At 36.9% G+C, this 22,149-nt stretch overlaps 1 long non-coding RNA gene across 1 annotated transcript in view; it reads left to right on the forward strand.

The window, feature by feature from the left end:
* The window catches only part of LOC147581153 (uncharacterized), a 211,261-nt gene that overhangs the window by 106,528 nt on the left and 82,584 nt on the right, over positions 1-22,149 (forward strand). The window lies entirely within an intron of this gene.

The following is a 22,149-nucleotide window of genomic DNA, read 5'->3' on the forward strand; positions in this document are numbered from 1 at the left end:
AATTCCAGAAAATTTTGCAGAAATTAGTGGCATGTATTTCAAGACTGAAAGAACCCAGAGTTCCCAGAACCAGTTAATTCCAGAAACCCAATGATATACTCAGATTTCCCATATATTTATATTTTTAATTAAGTTATCATAATTTGCTATCTTTTTAACCCCAAAATGTCAACAAGAATATTTCCATAAATGGTAAAAATTTTTGTCCATTGCTAAAGAAAAAAATTTGTGCTTTTGTGCATAGAAAGTTTAGCCCTATTTTGAACCAGTGCTAAATCAACAGTATATTCATTTAGAACAGCAAGGTAAACTACAACAGAAAACATTATGCAAGATAGCCAAAATACAGATAAATATATATTTATCTAAATGAAACAGAATTTGACAATAAAATATTTACCTTTGTTATATGTAATGCACTCCAGTCTACCCATCCTATTTTGTTTCAGCAGATAAATACTGCTATTGAGATCTCCTAAACTGATTTCACAATTTTCTGGGCTGTACGTTTTAATAAACACTGCCTTTTTTAAAAAAAATTTTTTTTTTCAACGTTTATTTATTTTTGGGACAGAGAGAGACAGAGCATGAACGGGGGAGGGGCAGAGAGAGAGGGAGACACAGAACCGGAAACAGGCTCCAGGCTCTGAGCCATCCGCCCAGAGCCTGACGCGGGGCTCGAACTCACGGACCGCGAGATCGTGACCTGGCTGAAATCGGACGCTTAACCGACTGCACCACCCAGGCGCCCCAAACACTGCCTTTTTTAGACTTACTATATGTTGAAACTCACTTACTTCAAGGATCCTTTTTACTGAGTTTTTTTTTTTAAGTACTTACTTTTTTTAAGTACTTCCTTCCTTCAAGGATCCTTTTTACTGAGTTTACTTTTTTTTAATACTAGGGAAATTATGGCAATATTGTAGATTATTACTGCTCAAAGGGTTTGGGGAGTGTTGAACATGAGGAGTACTCTTACAAATAAAGAAAGTAAATTAAGTTTATTCTATTCTCAAACATGGTTTGCTTAGTTGAGATGGTGCTCAACACTTCTAATTCACTGCTTTCTTGACTTTAGTGGTGGTCTTCAAGAACATTATCAGTTGTTACAGTAATGTTGTGGGTTTGATTTACTGGTGGTCATTAGGCCTACCACCTGCCTTAGCAGATGTAGCTGAATCAATAGTATTCACAGTCTAGAGATTACAAAGCAGCAAATACTATTAACTTTTCTTTATGGAACCTAATGACCTTTACTAACATGTTTGCCAATTGTCAACACCTTAAACTTTACAGCTTCATAGATCATTTAATAAAGAAATTAGGGAATCAGAGAAGTAGCAGATTCTCTAATAGATGTTCACATTTCTTATAAACTTAAAACAGGATTTTTTTCTCTTTCTCAGTTAATAAGAATATTATTTTTTCTACTTCTTCCTGTATTCAATCTTCTAAATAAATGCATATCCACACCCGCTCTTAACTCACTTTTATGAATCCCTCAGGTTAATATTTTTCTAGACATTACTGTGCCAACACAGTGAATTCATTTCATCTTAGTGAAATTCTAGAATTATCTTAGGGAACATCGGTCCTCTTTAAGTTTGATGAAAGACAACAATTAAAATCGTGATCAACAAGCATAGAATGATAAGAACATAAAAGGGTGAAGTCAGAGGTGATAATAATCTGAAGACAAAATCCAAATGAAACGAGGGTATAATGTAAGTTTATCTAATTAACGTCTCAGAATTCCCAGAGGGTCCTGTCTACTTTTTCCTTCCCCTCAGTTTTTAGTTTAAGTGTATACTGGCAATTTTGCATATCTGTTTTTGTGTTTCCATGGTCTCTATTGTTTCTCTCACCATAAATTCTTCTTCCCTGTTCCTTCAGTTTAAAGACTAAAAGACATTTCCGGTTTTGTGCTTCTTGGGGAAAAAAAGGGGTAAATTTTGTTCCGTTTAGATTATTTCCCTCAATTTACCATTTAATGGGCCAACTGTCCCAGGAAGGCAAAAGTTTGTGACTCGTAGTCCACATCGTCACTGTCAAATCTAGCAACACCAACCACTTAGAGTTATTAAACCAAAAATAAATTAAAACTGAGTTCCTTTCCACTAGCCACATTTCATGCGCTGAAAATCCACTTGTGGCTAGCAGCCATTGTGCTGGACACCACAGATGGAGAACATTTTCATTACTGTAAAAAGCCCTGTTCGTCAGCACTACTCTGCATTAATCCTGTAGTTTATGAAGAGGGACAGGGAATCCCAATGGCTATCTTCAAACATCAGTTAAAGGTCAGGGATCCTTTAAGACCTGAGAAAAATAGTTGAATAATCTCTACAGAAGCAAATCGATTCCTGAAAAGTAAAAAACGGAAAACAAAAGGAAAATAAAGTTTCCGAAATGGAGTGCAGACAGTTTGAATGATTTTTTTTTTCAGTTCAATTTACTGAATCAACTCATTAAATTGGCCCATGGAATATTATAGGTGTGCTACAAAGCCCTGTATGACCTATATATCACCAGTGACAGAAGGTTGTGAGAGAAGCAATATTTACCTGCTTCACTAAGAAAATCACAAATAATTTTTTGATGTTCCCTCTATAATACACGCTCAGAGAATTGTTTTCAGACTTCAAAAGAATTTGAGCCTCAAACGCCACCTTGTTCCTTATAAACAAATTATTCTCCACCATATTAAAAAGCCTTTGGCATGTTCAATTCTACTCAAAGCAAATCTAGTAAATACCGCCTATGAGCAATACTCTTGCCTAGAAGAACAGTGGTGAGCTTAACAAATTCCTTTTGATGAGAATCATGATCCAAGAGACGTGGCCTGAGCTGAAATAACACAGAGGCAATACTTGTAAAGAGGCTAAATGAATAGACAGAATCAAAAAGTGAGAAAATCATTTTCAAATTGAGGAAGCAAGAGTGGCAGGAATGGCTTCAGAAGGATTTTGAGGCAAGTGGTGAAGATGGAGGAGGTCTGTGGACCATCCCAGGCAGAGAGAGAACAGCATGAGCCGAAAGCCCAGTGTGGGGCCTGCAAGCAGAACTCCTCTGGCCTCTCTGAGTCCTGGTCACCGACAGTCCTTGTGGAAGGGAGCTGGGGACAGGTAACTCGGGGCTGTGTTGAAGAGAGTCTTGAATAAAAGAGTCACGTGCATCACCTTTGTTTTGTTGTTGATGATGAGCAGGATTAAGAAGGGCAAATCCAGAATAAAGAGATAATGGAAAAATCTGCAAGCTTTTAATATCCTGCCAGTCCTACAAATCTACGCTAGGGGCAACATCAACACAGCAACTGAAATGTTTAGCACGTTACAGTGTATGAAATGTTTTCGTATTCAAGATCTCATTCAATAAATCCCTTAAAATCTATGTGAAGTACACCTTATTATCTCTATTTTAGAAAAGATGTAAGTACAGCTCAAAATTATATACCTTGCCCCATTCACAGAATAACTAGCAGAAGTTACATGAAAAAAAAAAGGTTTCCAGTTGTCAAATGTTCTTTTTCTACTACACCAGTGGTTCTCACACTGTTTTGCTTTCAGGACCCTTCACACCATTAAAATGTATCAAGGACCCCAAAGAAGTTTTGTTTATGTGGGCTTTCTCAAAGTTTATTATGAAACTGAAAATTTAGCAGATTTTTACCAAAATATAACTTTATTTTCAAAACAACAAAAAATGTTACTAGAAGAGTGACATTTTTCCATGTTTGCCAAATCTCCCTAAAAAACTGGCTTAAGAAAAGACACCTGGAGGGGCGCCTGGGTGGCGCAGTCGGTTAAGCGTCCGACCTCAGCCAGGTCACGATCTCGCGGTCTGGGAGTTCGAGCCCCACGTCGGGCTCCGGGCTGATGGCTCAGAGCCTGGAGCCTGTTTCCGATTCTGTGTCTCCCTCTCTCTCTGCCCCTCCCCCGTTCATGCTCTGTCTCTCTCTGTCCCAAAAATAAATAAACGTTGAAAAAAAAATTAAAAAAAAAAAAAGAAAAAAGAAAGAAAAGACACCTGGATTCTCATATCAGCTTCTGCTCAATGCATCAAAAATATTTTTTTGGTTAGAGTACACAAAGAAAATCCAGCTTCATACCAACACGTAGATAGGTAAGTGAAGAGCATGTCATTAGTTTTCGTAGATTTTATATATTTTCCCCTTTGATATTATACCAAAACCTCAATCAAAAGGTGGTTCCTTGAAGGTTAGCCCTGAGGAATTTGAAACTGTATCGGGGAATGTTTTATACTTAGTTTGAAATCCATTGGTCTATACTGCATGCTGAATGACTCCTTTATTCATAAATGATTCTGTAACATGAAGCATTGACCATATAGAAAATATTGGCTCACTGAATTATGCAGCTTCTAAATGCGGACACATTTTTTTACATGAGATAAAAAAAAAAGGAAAAAAAAAGAAATGCATCTGTTAATATCATTGAACTCTTTTAAGTACTTTTAAGGTATACTGGTAAATAAGAACTTTTCCAAAATTTTAATTTTCCCTTGAAAGCTTGAATTTTATCATTGGAAACAAATTCTGTCAGTTGTTCTCCTTGAAACAACATGCTTCATTAGTGACTTCATTAGTTTTCAAGAAAATGTCTGCCAAATACCCAAGTCTGAATAACTATAATTTGTTTGTCCATGTTTCTTTCAAGTAAAAAGGTGTTTAATGAAAAACAGTGACCAGTTCAGCTTACAACTCAATCACACAGATGTTTTTCCTCAGGATTACCATCAACCATCAGACTTCAGGATGCAGCATGGGCTTTATACATTTTATTTTGACCCACAAAATATAAAAGAGATGAGCACTTAAGGGTAAAATTCTAACAAAAGTTATAAATTCCACCTTTTAATCAAGGACAATCTTCACTGAAATTGACATATATATGTATATAAACAAATATATATGTATGGATGTGTACATACACACACACACACACACACACACTCATGTATTTACACTGATAGTGCAAAAGTGATGGCGCAAAATTGCTAGTGCCTTGACATAAATTGAGACAGAGACACTGGATAGCAAGTAATACCACGAATACCAGCAGAGTTTGCTATCACCTCCTTGATTCATGTAAGGTACCAGCAGTTTTGCTCCCATTACTTTCGCACTTTCAGTGTGAATGTCAACACGTGAAAAGGCAAACAGAAACTTAATATTGTCCAGAAAATAGGTCTGACCTTGCTAAATCAGTCTTGGGAACCCACTGATGTCTATGACCCGTACTCTAAAACTATCGCATGTATACACGTCTTGCTTTTCCTCCTTAATTTCTTGTGTTTTACATGAGAAAAGATAGTCACTACATAGTATCTTGCTGAAAATACTATTTAGTACATTAGAAATTACCAACCAGAAGGTAAATGAGTAGGCTTATTAAGCAGTTTATGTGTAGCAAAACTCAAGTTGGTCCAAACACACTATTATGGATTGAATACCTGGGCCCTGCCCCAAATTCATATGTTGAAGCCCTAATCCTCACTGTGGTTATATTTGGAAATGAGATAATTTCTTAAAAAGTAATTAGGTTAAATGGGGTCATAAGGGTGGGGTCCTGATCAGATAGCAGTAGTGTTTTATATGAAGAAACACTAGAGAGCTTATTTTTGTTTTCTTTGCAATGTGAGGACACAGTGAGAATACCATCTGCAAGCCAGGAAGAGTTCACACCAGAAAAAGATTGACCATCCTGGACCTTGATCTAGGACTCCAATATCCATAACTATGGGAAAATAAATTTCTATTATTTAAGCCACCCAGTATTTAAAGTATGGCCTTTTGTTCTATGGAATTTTGTATCTACCTTATGGTATTTTGTTATGAGTAACACACCCACTTGATTTTGTAATTCATGAAAACCCAGTCAAAGCCCTGGGATTTTACTTGTTAAATATATATATATATATATATATATATATATATATATATATATATTCAAGTACAGCCACATATATATGCAACCATATATATATATATATATATATATATATATACACACACACACACACACATACATATATATATATATGGTTGTACTTGAATGCAAAATAGGCTTTTGAAAAAAGCTAAATTTCAAATACCTAAAGCAATGAGTCGTTTGTACTAAATTTACATATTGGTTCAGCTCTAACATTAGGAAGTTAGATTATATGAGTTACTTTCCTTAATGCCCCATGTATGCCAAGAACAAGGCCATATTAGCTTGAAGAGTCTGGATATATTTTTCAGAATCAATACTTGTTCTTTAGCAGTGACACAGTAGCAGACAATTGCATAATGAAGCTGTCTGTCTTTATTTACACAATGTATTTTTGTATTCACTAGGCCAGAAAGAATAGTTCTGTGTAGCAGCTGTCATTGTATTTTTTGCTTATCTCAGTCCTGTCTGCCAGTGTTATAATTCACCAGCTGACACCCGCCTTGGCAGAAACCAAGGGCAGTGATTTCATGCCAAAGCAACAACGGGGCTCTGAACTCTTGACACAATTCATCTTAGTTCTAGTTAGTAAAGGGGGATTCTTTGAGTTTTCTCTCCCTTCTGTTGAAGCATCTCGCTGCTGGAAAGGGAGAGGGAGAGGGAGGAGGGTGAAGGGGGTGGTGCTGGGATAGAAATGAACACTGAGAAACAGTTATGGCTCTGTCTGGTGCAGTGGAACAGGGTCACAGGAAGACAGGGCCAGTTGTGAGGGATAAAGGCTGAACGCCCAGATAATGAAATTCCTGCTTGTTTGATTTTGCAGAGTTGGAAGGATATGAGAGCACATTTGGTATCCAAAAATACACTTCTGTTCAACTCACACTATTTGGAGGTTCAAAGTGTAATTTCTGGCACTTTCTGATTTAGGAAGCTTAGACTTGGGCATGAAGGCAGTTGATTGTAGTCATCAAAAATAGCCCTTTTTTGGTTGTGAATACTAAATAAAATAGAAAATACACTTGTTCAAGTTTAATTTGTAGCCAATAATGTTCATAGTTCATATAGGTCTTATTCTGTAGGTAGGCTTCAGAGTGTAGACAGTATCAAACCTAAGGAGAAGCACTGGCCAGATAAACAATTTTTAACAAGCCTTTCCTTTTCATAGTAAAAAAAAAAAAAAGGCATGTGCCAGAATCCCCTAGATTTCCCGCAATATACCTAGAATAAGAACCGTACTTTCCATCCTATTTCCTGACACAGAGTGTAACACAATGGGCAAAGTAAAATACACAAATGAGAAAACAAAGTAGATAATTGAGGCCTTTGACTATCACGTTAGTGTCAATTATTTTAATGTGTCAGCCAAAACAAGTTTAAAGGCAGAAAGATTAAGTGCCTCCGTTTTCCTTTCTTTTCTGTGTATTGACATCATCTGATTAATAAAGTTAGCAACAAGACGTTTGCTTTAAAAGTAACTGATATCCTGTGTATTTAAAAAAAAAAAAAAGGCTGGCATTTCTTGGCAATCCAGAGGACAGTTACTGATGGGCCCCCTACGTTATTACAGAATATATTGAGTTGTTTCAGATTGTGATCTTGGCATTATGTTACTGGCACAACTCCAAATGTGGAGAAAGCTTATATGTCAATATTGCAACTTACTAGGAATAACAAAAACAAAAAGAGTAATAATTCACCAAAATGTTTTAAATAAAACTACAACATTGGGTCATATAGCAATAGACCAATAATGGAACAGCGATCACTGAATAAGAAACAGAATATTGGTTTCATATGTTTTTCTCACTACAGAGTTGACATCACAGCATTAAACAATGCCAGGTTTTCTTGATAAAGAACAATTTACAGGAAGTCTTTGGCCATATATTCTCTTAAAAAGATAATCCTTATTTGAAGAAAGATATTTTGCAGGGGTGCCTGGGTGGCTTGGTCGGTTGAGCGTCCGACTTCGGCTCAGGTCATGATCTCACGGTCCGTGAGTTCGAGCCCTGCGTCGGGCTCTGTGCTGACCGCTCAGAGCCTGGAGCCTGTTTCGGATTCTGTGTCTCCCTCTCTCTCTGCCCCTCCCCTGTTCATGCTCTGTCTGTCTCTGTCTCAAAAATAAATAAATGTTAAAAAAAAAAAGAAAGATATTTGCAAACATTAGTTTTTACCTTGAAACTCATAAAATAATGTTAAAAGTCAGTGACAGACCATACCTACCCCAAAAGAAAAGAACAACCTCCTTCCCATCGGACCTCTACAAAAACCAAGGCTGAACATCTACAAGATGTTGGCAAGAATATTTAGTTAGGACTGGACTTAAACACTGATAGACACATTTGGGCAGAAATGTCAAGTTGTGAAAAAAAAAAAAAAAAAAGAGAAGTGGGCCACACAAGATGACAAAACAGCTTTGAGGAAAGCGGTAAGTGGTGATTGGGCCAGGAGTCAACACTGACCTAATAGTAGCATCTCTGGCTCCCAGTCGGAAACTGGACTCTAGCCACAACTGGAGACTCTGGGTGGTCACCTGAGCAAAGAGAAGTCAAGGAAAATGGATGGATCTACCCTTCTCCAAGCCTCCCTGCTGATCCTCATGGCAAAGTTGGAAAACAGTCAACCAGAGCTGTTCCTGGCCCTCCAACCAAATCTAGCCCAGGGACATGTGTAGTTGGCCCACAACAAGTTAGGAAACAAAAACTGAATACGTTGTCAACATTTAAAAATCAGGAAATTACACATAGAAATATAAATTCCCAGATTCACCTTTAAAAAAAAAAATTGGCCAGTCTGACAAAACTAAGATTCTCAAAAGCTCACGTTTATCTGTCTTCCTATATGCCCCTATCTTTACACTGCTTTTTTGATTCCCATCCAAGCTGCTTCAATCATTTATCTGATCCACCTGCTGGCCTGTAAACATTTGAATTGTGAATTATGAGTTATTAAATAGTTCTGCATGTATGTTCAATAATGAGACTGAATTTTTTTTATATTGTCCTAGTCTAGGGTGCATGTTAAGGCTACATTAAATTAATTTGACAGCATTTTCTCTATTTTTTTCTTAAAAGTACGTTTTATAGTATAGGGATTGTCTGTTCCTTTTAAGTTTGATAAACTTATCTTTAAAACAACTTAAAACTAGTTTATGTTGAAATAAATAATTTTTAACTAATGATTTTATTTTTTCCTTATTCAATTTTGTTTACTTGTATTTTTCTACAAAATTATTTTGTATTCATTTGCTAATTTATTGGGGCAATTATCTTGATTTTAAATATTTATCTTAGCAGTGACTGACTGGCTCAGTTGGTAGAGCATGTAACTCTTAATCTCCAGGTGGTAAATTCGAACTCCAGGTTGCGCATAGCAATTTACTTAAAAAAATAAAATAAAAAATAATAAAAATTTATCTCATAATACATTAAAATATCCACTCTATAGTTATAGCTCATACTTTTTTCATGTCAATTTTACTATAGCTTTGTCTGTTTTGTTCATCTTTTCAAAAACCACATTTTTTTTCTTGAAACATTTCTAGAAGTTCTATTATTGTTGGTTTTTGTTCGTTTTAATAATTTGTACACTTATTTTTATTATTTTTTGTGTTCTAGTTCTTGAGTTGATCCTAGCACTTCAATACTTAAATAATTTATTTTCCAATTTTATTAGATTTTAAATAACATAGCTTAAAGTTATAAATCTATTTCTAAAGCTTGGACTTAGGGCACAGTTGTACTATCTGGTCCACAGGTGCATCCCACAATTTTTATATAATATTTTCAATTTCTTTTAGTTCGTACTTTTTAATTTTCAGTGATATATTTTAAACTATAAATTATTTAATTTTATTTTCTTTTTTTAGAAGAATCGAATAAGGGAATTAACCATTTTATATGTTAATTTCTGATTTAATTAAATTGTGGTCAGAGAAACTAGTCTGTATATTATAATATTCTCTAGAAATTTTTTAGTTTGTAGCCTTATAAAGGTTCAGTTTTTTGAGTCCATTTGAGCTGGAAAAAATAATATATATATATGTAAATATGTGTGTGTGTGTGTATATATATATATATATATATATATATATATAATCTATGAAATCTAATAATATATATTCCATTCCTAATTTTATTGTTTGAATCTTGTATAGGCTTACTAAATTTCTGTCAGTTCAATCTATTGGTTCCTACAACTTGTTAAAGTCTATTGCTATAATTATTGTTTGGCAGTTTCCCCTTGAAACTTTATCCATTTTGTATTAATTTGAGGTCTTATTGCTATATGCAAACATAAATAATTACCATTTTTTGCCAGAAGTTTATTTATAAGCATCTACTATCCTTAGCTATGCCTATTAGTCCCTTTTTCTTTAAATTTTATTTTGTCTGGTATTAACATTGCTCTATCTACTTAACTTTGGTTAGAATTTTATGCTTTATCTTTTTATATCTCTTTATTTTCAGCAATTTGAGTCATATGGTTTAAATATATCTCAACAATAATATGTAACAGTCTCTTTATTCATTTTGAAATTCTAATAGACTTTTCTTTAGTCACAGATATAATCCATTTATATTTATTGAAATTACTGGTACCTTTTATTTTATTTCTACCATCCTTTTCCTGTTTTATATGCTTTTTAAAATCTTTTTAAAATTTATTTCTTAATGTTTATTTATTTTTGAGAGACAGATTGAGAGAGAGAGAGAGAGAGAGAGAGAGGGAGCTCAAGTGGGGGAGGGGCAAAGAGAGAGGGAGACACAGAATCCAAAGCAGGCTCCAGGCTCTGAGCTGCCAGCACAGAGCCTGGCATGGGGCTCGAACTCACAGACCGTGAAGTCATGACCTGAGCCAAAGTCTGTCGCTCCACTGACTGAGCCACCCCCGCACCCTATTTTTTAAATCTTTTTTAAAAATCTTCTGACAGTTTAGAAGCTACAAATGACGTATTAAAAAATAACTAATACATATATAATACATCACATATTATGTATATACATATAAATACATAAATTTTTTTATTATTGTTTGGAATTATACATTTTTAAAAACAAAAATGTTTATTTTTATAGTCAATTACCTTTATCACTAGTTTCTAAATTTACTGATTTGTGAATAACTTCAAATGTATGCTGTTCCTTCTTTCTAGGTACATTCTTTCTAGGTACATTCTGAAGTACATTCTTCAGTAATTTTTCATTAAAAAATCTGTAAGTTATATAAATCATCCCCTATTTATGTTTGCAAGTGTCTATTTCACATACAATTTTGAAGACAGTTAGCTGGGTAGAAATACCAGGTTGACTGTTTTATTCTTGTATGACTTTTAAGACACTACTTCTTCAACTTCAGTTAATTTTTAATCTCAATGAGAAATAAATTGTTAGTTTAATTATTGTTTCTTTGTAGGTTTCTCAGTCAGGTTTCTGCTTCAGTAATATTACATAATAAAACAACCGTAAAATCTCAGTGACATAACACAGCATTCTTTTACTTCATACATACAGGTCTGCACAGTGATTGCAATTCACCTGATACTGGCCAGACTTGTATGGGCCTAGCTGGTTCCAAGACTACAGTTATGTTCAGTTGTGTTTCTCCTGTCTTTATCCTAGGATCTAAGCTGAAGCAATAGCCTATCTTGGACATGCTCTTCATGAGAGAGTTCAAACTGAAGAAAGCTTTATGCTTAGAGTTTATACATGTTATTCTACCCATATTCCATTGTCCAGGTCCAAGATAAAGGGGCCAAGGGAGTATACACCACCCACACCGGCAAGCGTAGGGAGGAAAGATTTGTAAGCAAATAATACCACCTGCTACAAGAGGTAAACTCTCTTCCCTCTTGGAGCCTTGACTTTCTTTTGATCTATTACAATCATTATTTGTTCTTTATTCAATGAACTGTTTGACAGCTGGTATGAACCTTTTAATGTAGAGCTCATATCTTTTTTCAATTCTAGAAAATTGCCATGCATTACCTCCTTCAATCTTGTTTATGGGGCATTCCTTTTGTTAACTTCTGGAATTTTTTGTAAACATCTGTGGGCCTTTTCACCCTACCTTCCATGTGTCTTAGCTTCTCTTTTCTTTTTTTAAAGTTATTTCTTTGCTTCATTACATTCTGGACAAATGACTGGGTTATCTATCAAGTATTATTTTGTGTCTAGTTTGAAGTAGTTTATTGACTTTTTTCAACTTAGCAAATGTATCATTTTTAGTACTCCTAATTTTTTTTTTTCCTTTGGCCACTGTTTGTTGTTTTACTTCTGCCTGCTTTTAGTGGGGTATTGTTGTTGTTTGTTTGATTTGCTATTTCTCTTCACTCTGAAGCTTGTCTGCATCTCCTCCCATTCTTATCTTCTTTTCTCCCTGTTAGTAAAAGAGAAATCTCTCCTTCTGCCCAAATCTAATTTTTTAAAATTGTCTCTAGATCTCATTCTTTTCTGCCTCCTCAGCGCCTTCTGTGTATGACTGTTTTGTTTTGTTCTTTTTACTTGTTTATAAACTCTGTTTCTACTATGTCTTAACTTCTAGTCTTTAACAATGTTCAAGTCTAGCTGATCTTTAAAAATCAAACAAATCTTACATCCTGCTAGATTTTATCTTCCTGTTTCTCTTCATAGTTAATATTGGAAAACAGCAACTTCTCTCTGCCTTTAGCTCACCCACCAATACCTTTGTAAAAACTAGGAAAAGTTGCCCATTCCTTAGGGTGTATACTACCTTCTGCCAAGGCACGTGACTCCAGGTGAACCAAGTACGTATGTTTAGCCACACCTACCTACTTGCCTGGGAGTTCTTACGCAAGACACTCCCTGGATAACAATATTCAATGACCCCTCACAACCCAATCAATCTCAAATTCCTAAAGTCTGGCTACTGTCTCTACTGCACATTGAAAGTACCACCCAAGAGTCACCAACGACCATCAGTATGCTAAATCTCAATAAGTCTTTATTATTCTTTCATTGCCCACTCTCTCTGCAGAATTCGATGCCAGTGACTACTTTCTCTCACTTTTATCTGAAATCTCCTTACCTCTTGATTTTTAGGGCTCTAATCTTCTGGATTTCTATCTATCCTTTACCTGCAGTCTCCATTTCCTCTGCCTACTCCTTAAATGTTAAGTTTTCCCAGTTCTATATTTTTTAGCCCATCTTGTATACATTTTCCTGATTTATCTCATCCTCTTCCACAGATTCAACTAACATCTGGTAAATTTCAGATCTTCATCTCTCACCCACATCTGAACTAAGCCCCAACCACTCAAGGTATGTATGTCTGATCTTGGGTTAACCACAGGTATTTACATTAGATGTGTCAAAATAACCTCACTGTCTTCTGTGTAAAATCTCATGCTCTTCTGAATATCACGTGCTGCTTTTTGGCACCACTATTCACCCTGTTGTCAAAGTCAGAAACCTAGAATCTCATCCCTCACTCTTCACATCCTCAAACCACTGAGTCATGTAAACCATTCTACCTCTTAAACAGTCCTTGACTCTGACCCATTTCTCCATCCCTGTTGCCACTGCCTCACTCGGGCCTCATTCTGGATTGCAACAAACCCTCACAGCCAGCCTCCCAACACTCTTACCCATTTGCGATGCAATCTCTACACTGCAGCCAGACCTTGTTTTCCACTGTCATAATCTGAGTAAGTATTCTACTGGTTAAGCTCCTCCTCTAATTTCATAGTGCAATCAAATCTAAAACCATTACCCTGAATATGAGGCTTTTCATAGTTGACTCCCTATAAACCTTTTCTTGCAGCATTCTCCACATTGCACTCTGTGTTCTAGTTATACTGATATACTTGTAGGTCCATCACTCTTCTAATTTAGCACATGCTGGTCCCACACCTTCACTTGTTCTGGATAATGACCACCATCTTAAAGGCTGAACAAAAGGGCCATCTCTCCTGCGGACCCTTCTTGAACTCTTTCTTATGATGTGTCAGAGAAACCTGCTTACATCTACTAAAATACACATAACAGCCTATTATAACCATATTTACACATCCTGCTTCTTCAAGTCTATTGTGATCTCTTAGTCATCTGTCTTATGTCAAAAAAATACAGTATACAATTACTTGTCATAATAGATGCTGACTATCATGAATGAAGTAATAGTTAATTGAAATAATGCAATGCAATATAGCATGTAAAAGTTCTTGATATCTATGAGCTATACAAATAGTTTATTATGTGAAATAGGTAGTATTTTAAGATGGTAGATGAGGAAGCTAAACAGATCATGATGGCATTGGATGTTAACAGGGAGTCTGAAAGAGGTGAGAATGACCAAACATATGAGCATTTAAAACAAAGTTCTTTTGGGGCGTCTGGGTGGCTCAGTCAGTTAAGCACCTGATCTTGGATTCAGCTGAGGTCATGATCACCCGGTTCATGGGTTCAAGCCCTGCATCAGGCTCCACACTGAGAGTGAAGCGCCTGGTTGAGATTCTCTCTTTCTCTTGCTCTATCTCTCTCAAAATAAATAAATCAACTTAAAAAAAAAAAGAAGTTCTTTTAGTTTCCCCACTGTCATGCAATAGTGTTCTGAAAGGCATCAGTAGGCACTTTCCTCAAGTGATATTTATTCATTTTTTAAAACTCCTTGTGTATTAAGGCAACAACTCCTAAGAGGGTTTTTTTTTTTTTGGCAGGTAAAAGAAATGTGTATGATGACTTTGATGATACAGTAACCAAGGTGAGAATTTTATTGAATTCTTCTTTTAAAACTGACACAAATTTACAAACAGTGGAGTCAAATAGCTCTACGTTTCTTTTTCTTCTTCATCATAAAGGGAGCTTTCTAGTTACCTGCCAGAAAAGTAATAGGTCCAAATGTGTCCTCTTTTGGAAAAAAAAAATGTGTCTTCTTCTCGATCAGATGATCAGTCCTGGTATGATACTAAAATCACCAGACTTCATTGATCATTGGTTTAAGAGCACTTGATGCTTTGTAATACAGTAAATAGAAGATGATGCTTAAAGTCAGTTATTTTCAAATGTATTTCTCCTGTGCTTCTGCCTTAGAAGCAGAAGAAAGAACACAAAACTGAAGACTGTCTGCAAACCTTCACATCCTTTGTAAAGGGGTTAAGAGGAAGAAAGGCAGAGAAAGTGCATCCATTCAAGTAGAATTTTATTTTGAATATGTGATTTTCTTTCATTGGCAAAAAAGATCACTACATCAGATTTGTAAATTAATACAAGTAAAATTAAAAATAACTTTAAACATTTTTGTGTGGCAAGATAAATATTTTGAGATGCTAACAGGTGTTTTTTTTTTCTTTTTTCTTAAGGCTTGGTGTTTTCAGTTTTTCCTCCTTTCCATTCTAGCAGCCTATTCAGTGTGCTCATTTTTTCGGAGATGAATGTGACAGGATGAACAGGTGAGAAAAGGAGAATCTTCTGGAGTTTATTTCCAAAATCCCAAGGCCTTAGGGAGATGGAGAAAACTTAGGACACAGACAAATTTGAGTGAGAAACCTCTGGTGTGAAAGAATGAAGTCTCTTCTCTCCAGAAGGGCATCTCGTGAGAGCAGAGCTATTAACAGGTGGTGTGGAGGGAGAGGTCTGGAGTGAGATAAGGACACAGAGATGAGGAATATTGCTACAGAGGGCCTCATTCTCAGCTTTTTAGCACTGTGGAAGCTGAATCTGCATCAGCAGATATTCAGTGTCTCTGATCCCCAGTGCTTTGGGACTAACAGAGCACTGAATGGTCATATGCCCAGCCCTCATTTGCCCCATATGCACCGAGGTCAACAAGGCTGAGGACCTTTCTCTCCAACTGCCTGCTGCTGTATTGGCAGAGCTCTCTTCTCTGCTATCACTTCCCTGAATGTGTGCTCCCAACATGGGACTCCATCTCATGAAATGTGAGATCATGACCTGAGCCCAAATCAAGAGACGGACACTTAACGGACTGAGCCACCCACATACCCCTTGATATTTCCTTTATAGACATTTTACATAGCTATTATGGTATAGTATTTTCTTTCTACATATGATATTCTGTTTACCAGGAGAAATGGCATACTGGGCACCCAGAAACCTATTTGGTTAGCTCACCCAGTGTTTTAAATAGAATTAGTTACCAAAACTTACATATTTAAGATTTCAAATGAAAACCCAGATTTTGGAGTATTTGTGTAAACCTAGATGATCTTACAACTTTGGGGCCATTCTCGCATGGCAGCACTTAACTGCAGCTGAGTAGATCCTGGTGCATTAAGACAAGGCAAGTGTTCTTCAGCCACTCTGCCCACAATCATTTTATTCATTTCCTTTCCTCTCTGGAGCCTTGAAGCATTTGAGTTTAAGAATGCTTGCATGAGGAAGTTTAATATCCCTTCCAAGAATTATCTAGCCTTTCAATTTCAAGATGAAATATGGCACATTAATAAATACTTGCTACACACACACACACACACACACACACACGCATGCTTAAATAAAAATGCAAACTATACATATAATCATGAATCAAATCATCCTCAAGTCTGAATTATTACAAGGGAGACATATTTCCTATATTGAAAACCCTCAAAGATTTGAAATATATGGAATGCATAGGGAGAGGGGACAGCATATGTGCGCCTGGAATATAATAAGTGAATCAAAGAAAACATTTCACAAAGAGATTCTAAAAGAATAGCCTGCATTCATTCCCCTTAGAAAAATGAGTGCCCATGTAAAGCAATAGGGAAGGTTCTGAGATACAGAATAAGGACAAAAGCCCATCTTCAGGTTAGTATACCTGTGACAACTTATTGACACTTCATTCAAGAATTCAGCTCTTGGGGCACCTGGATGGCTCAATCAGTTAACCACCTGACTCTTGATCTGGACTCAGGTCATGATCTCGGGGTTTGTGGAATGGGGTCTGTGTCAGGCTCTGCGATGATAGCATAGAGCCTTCGTGGGATTCTCTCTCTCCCTCTCTCTCTGCCCCTCCCCCACGTGAGCACACACATGCGCGCGCACGCGCGCGCGCACACACACACACACACACTCTCAAAATACATAAATAAACTTTAAAAAATTCAGCTCTTGGTTTATGAAATTTTCCAAGAGAACAGTTAAAAAGATCAGTTTCTGAGAAGAATGTTCCCTTCCTAAATTCATAAGAATTCCAGTCATTTGAGCAATAATAATTTATACACACCACTGCCTCTATCACTTCTTAAATAATGGAAAAGAGAACTCGGGACACCCCTTTGGTCTGTATCATCCAGGATTTGGGGAATCACATAAATGCACCCAGAAATTCAATGGTAAGTTTGGCAATCTGCTGTCTTCATCAGGCATCTGCAACACGTTGTAAAGACTTAGAGCTGACATACGGCAAGTAATATGTGTTGGCATAGTACCTTTTAATTGGTATGACTTTGAAATACTGTAAATACTTGATGAATGGCAAAATGTCAGATTTCTCTTTGCTGTTTCACTACAAAACTCTTTCACTTTAAGGAGAACATGAAATGTCAAGGCATCAGAAACGTTTTCTTTACAAGGCCTTTTTTTATTTAAAAAAAATTTAATCTTTTTCCATTAGTCAATATACTCAATAAAAAGCTTTCATCACTCCAAATATTTTTTTTTAATTTTTTTTTCAACGAGATGAACCCCTGAGACATTGTCTTTCTTAAGATGCTTCCTGTTTTGGGGCGCCTGGGTGGCTCAGTCGGTTAAGCGTCCGACTTCAGCTCAGGTCACGATCTCGCGGTCCGGGAGTTCGAGCCCCGCGTCGGGCTCTGGGCTGACGGCTCAGAGCCTGGAGCCTGTTTCCGATTCTGTGTCTCCCTCTCTCTCTGACCCTCCCCCGTTCATGCTCTGTCTCTCTCTGTCCCAAAAATAAATAAACGTTGAAAAAAAAAAAATTAAAAAAAAAAAGAAAAAAAAGATGCTTCCTGTTTTACTTCTCACTGACAGCAGTTTATGTTGAAGGTTACTAAGATTCCAAAAGTACTTAATAAACATTGACTAAATCTGAAGATTATCAAGGCTTATGTGACCTCAATCTGCTTAAATCTAAAAAAAACATATTTTATAAAAACTCATTAGCCACTTGGACATGATTCTTTATTTTTCGAAATGCTTATTTGGTTTACGGGTTAGAAATTATAAACGTGAGAGAAAAATGTGTCTTGGAAAAAAACAGCCATGTGTAGCATGATGAAAATGTTCTACAGTGCTTTGAGGGAAGTCCATTCAGTTTCAGTGACATTCATAAATGATGACTAATGCATTCAAATAGAATGAGTAATTTACCAAATTACGGACATTTGGATGGGCTCAGAATGAAGATCTTGTTTGTTTGGATATGTCCTGAAGTGAATCTCAATGAGGTTTACTTCATTATGCCTGACTCTACAAATAGGCTTCAGTCACAATCTGAACAAAAGCCCTGACATGTAAATAAATGTGCGAATGATGGCCAGCTACATTACTCTTTTTGTCCCCAACCCACTCAGGAACAGTCAACCCCATCAAAAATACCAGTCACAAATAGATGGCACCATTATTACTACACAAGTGCCATAAAAGGCTTCTATTAGCATGGTGTTACTGTCACATCCTCCCTCCTCTTGACCACAAGAGCAAGATACATATACTACAAGTTCCTCTTCTAGCAACTGTGGACCACCCTGAAATAAATGGCCCCTAACAGTGCTCCCCACCAACTTGCATACCAGTGATTCCTATAAGATCAGCACCCCCCATAGTACTCCTCAAGAAAATATTCTGTACCTCAAAGGGCTTCTTTTGAAGCATTTCCCCTCTCTGGTATAAACCAGAGATAAAGAGCAGCAGCATACCCAATCTCCAGTGACAGGAAGATATGCATCACGATATTTTCTAATGATGGTGCCCAAATTTTGTACACATTCTGGCTGTTTCTGTAAAGATATGAAATTCCAGGTGAAAAAGCAAAATCAGTTCTTCATAGAATTGTTTCATCTATATCCCCAAATAAATTAGACATAGTACATATACCTAGCTCAACAAACTCTGGACATTTAAAATATTTGACTGACAGAATAAAAAGTAACTTTTGTCTCTGATAAACTGAGTTGAATTAGTAACACTACTTTTTTCTACAGGTACTTATTTCACTACTTTAACTTCAGCAACAAATATCCACCTAATTGGATTTTGCTAATCATTGGAAATCTTACTAACACCAGGTCCAAAGTTCTATAGTTGCCTATTTTTTTCTAAAAGTCATGATCCTGTCAGTTGTTAGCCTGTTCGTTCTGGTGCTTCATTCAGACATATACAGAATATCAAATATACAGTAGATACACGCAGTCACATTGAGAATGGGCAGTGTGCAAGAAAGAAATGGTTCTTGAATCCATGGAAGTTACAATCTATTGAGAAGACGTGTTTTGACCAAGTGACTGGGGAGTGATAAGGGCTACAGAGGAGAAGTATAGAATTCTATGGAAGATTACTACAGGGGACCTAACCTAGTCTTCGGGAATTAGGGTTGCTACTCTCAGACATGAATTTAAGTTGAGACTTGAAAGACGAGCATACTGACGAGGTAAGTATCATGAGCAGGTAGGAACATTCCAGGAGGAATGTTTTAAGACTAAGGAAGTTTTAAGAATGAGGAAGATAATAGCATCTTCAATGAACTGCACAAAAGCCAGTGTGGCTGGAGTGGAGCGAGGGGCAGAGAGTGGCCAAGGATGAAGTGGGAGAGGCAAGTGTGAGCCAGATCACCTTCAGGTTTAGAAACCACATTAAATTTTATGGACTTTGCCTCAGAGATGACGGAGTCATCAGAAAGTGTATTAGTTTGCCAGAACTGCCTTAAGAAAGTGCCACAGACTGGGCATCTTAACCAAGACATTCACTTTCTTACACTTCTGCAGGCTAGAAGCCCAAGATAAGGTGTTAGCAGGGTTGTCTTTTTGCTGAGACCTCTATCCTTGGCTTTCCTCACATGGTCTTTCCTCTATGTGAGTCTGTGTCCTCCTGTTGTTCGTCGTCTTCTCCTCTTCTTATAAGGACACTAGTCATATTGACATAGAGGCCACCCCAGTGACCTCATTTGAACTTAAGTGCCACTTTTAAAACTCATCTCCAAATACAGTCACATTCTGAGGTACTAGGGTTGAGGGCTTCAACACATGAATTTTGCTAGAGGGACACAATTCAGCCCTCAAGAGAAGGTTTAACAAGGGCCAGTGACACAGCCCCAGTTATGCTTTACATGTTCATTGTGGTTGCAGTTTGGATGCATTAGAAGGGCAAGAAAAGACTGGGTGTCATGGAGGAGGCTTCTGCTGAAATCTGTTGGAGAGGTTTGCTGGCTAGGGCCCAGCTTTCCCTTCTGAGGACTGTGGCTGTGGTGAGTAAATCCAGGAGAAGTAGCTTGGAGAAGGGAGACTTCCTACTTTGTGACTAGAGGGAAGGAGAAGAGCAAAGGGGGCAATTGAGGTAGATTAGTGGATAAGATGGCAGGAAGTTGAGGTGGTTTGCTTTCATGGTTGCTATTTAAATTTTCTGTGAAGTAAGACATCTGCTAAGAACAAGAAGAAAGCAAATTGCAGATGTGAGTTGAGTGGAAAATGTTTTAAATTGCCATTCCAGGGAGTGGGGAAGCAAGCTAACAAAAAATCTCATTAGAATTTCTATGAAGTGTTAAAAGCCCCCATTAAGATGGGTGACCATGGATTTCAAATGGCACAAATCTCCCCCGGTTTTATTGTTGTTTCTTTTCTATCTGTGCTTGACTGTGGGCACAGATGTGGAGGTGCAGAGTTGGCTTCTTCCAGGATTGGTGTTTCTCAAGCCCAGAGAGTTTGCTCCAAGGGATTGTTGGAAACAAGGGCAAACAGCCCTTCCAACTAAACTCCTGGGAATTTTCCAGGTGCTTGGAATATGAAGTAATAATTTAGCAAAAGGGGATGGGATAGTAGGTGTTTGCTTACCATGCTTTCTGAAATGAAAACCTTGGAAGCATTTTATTTTGTGGTGTAGCTCGGGGAACCGTCTCCTTGTTCATCTCGAAGCACACACTGTAAGCCACAGCTCCACGTTTCTGGACTAGATAGATACACTGAATCTTTTTATATTTTTATGCTACAGCTATTTAAAATATCTGCTTGACTGCACATTTCTCTGCATGGGAAACATGCTTAGCATTTAATGAAACAAGTATTATGTTCATGCCATGTAGCATTTAATAAAACACAAGATGTGATATACAGCTTCTGCTTAGATGCCTTCTTCACATTCTATCTGCTAATGTTCCATTGGGCTTCTGCCTCATTCAGACTGTCTTGGAAACTGAAAATAAAAAATCATCTCTCCTCTAAAAACTTTTGGTAATCTCTAGAAGTTTGAATGCAGAGGGAAGGTACCTCAAAATGTCCAAGAATTTAAAGCTTCACTTCCATCAGCCTAACTGTCATGAGTATTTTTCATTCCAAATTATTCCACTGCCTTTCTGCCACCCCGCTGCCAACACACATACACACACACACACACACACACACACACACACACACACACACACATACCTGTCACAGTATCAAGCTCCAGAGCTCAGATTTCACATATCTCAAAGGGAAGGAATTTTAGGATATAAATTCCACAACATAAATTGTTTTTACATACGTTACTACTTACTGTGCTTTGTAGCAGGATATGGGCTGTTGGTGTGAAATAATAATAATGACAAGGGATTTGCCAGTGAAAAGAAGCTGGATACTATAAAATATTGTCCAAGCAAAGTATCACTCTAAGATAATTCCTAGACATGTCAGAGCACAATATGCTCTTCTGAAACTTTCAGTTGAGGCAAGCATTAAATTTTCTGAACAACTGTAAAATATAGCCTTACTTAAAAATATAAGCTCTTCTTCAATTGTTTAGGTTGTGATTGCAAACAGGAAAGATTAGAAGCTCCCAGCTGCTGAAAGGGTAAAAACATTCTTGAATTTAGTTGCTGTTAGTAATTAGAGATTTGAACTGGTAAGGAAGGAAGAGGCAAAAATAACAGAACATGTCTGGTTGGTATTTTTATTAGATGGTATCCTCAGAGAATCACTTATTATGTGGCATTCCAAAGATAATGAATAGGACCCCCCAAGTTAAAGACCCAACTGAGCCAAAATTATGACAGCTGGCCCCCTTGCAGTGATGGTAACCAAACTGCT

Source organism: Puma concolor, chromosome B2, assembly GCF_028749965.1.
Source record: "Puma concolor isolate L17-30 chromosome B2, mPumCon1.1.hap2, whole genome shotgun sequence".
Classification (NCBI taxonomy): Eukaryota; Metazoa; Chordata; class Mammalia; order Carnivora; family Felidae; genus Puma; species Puma concolor.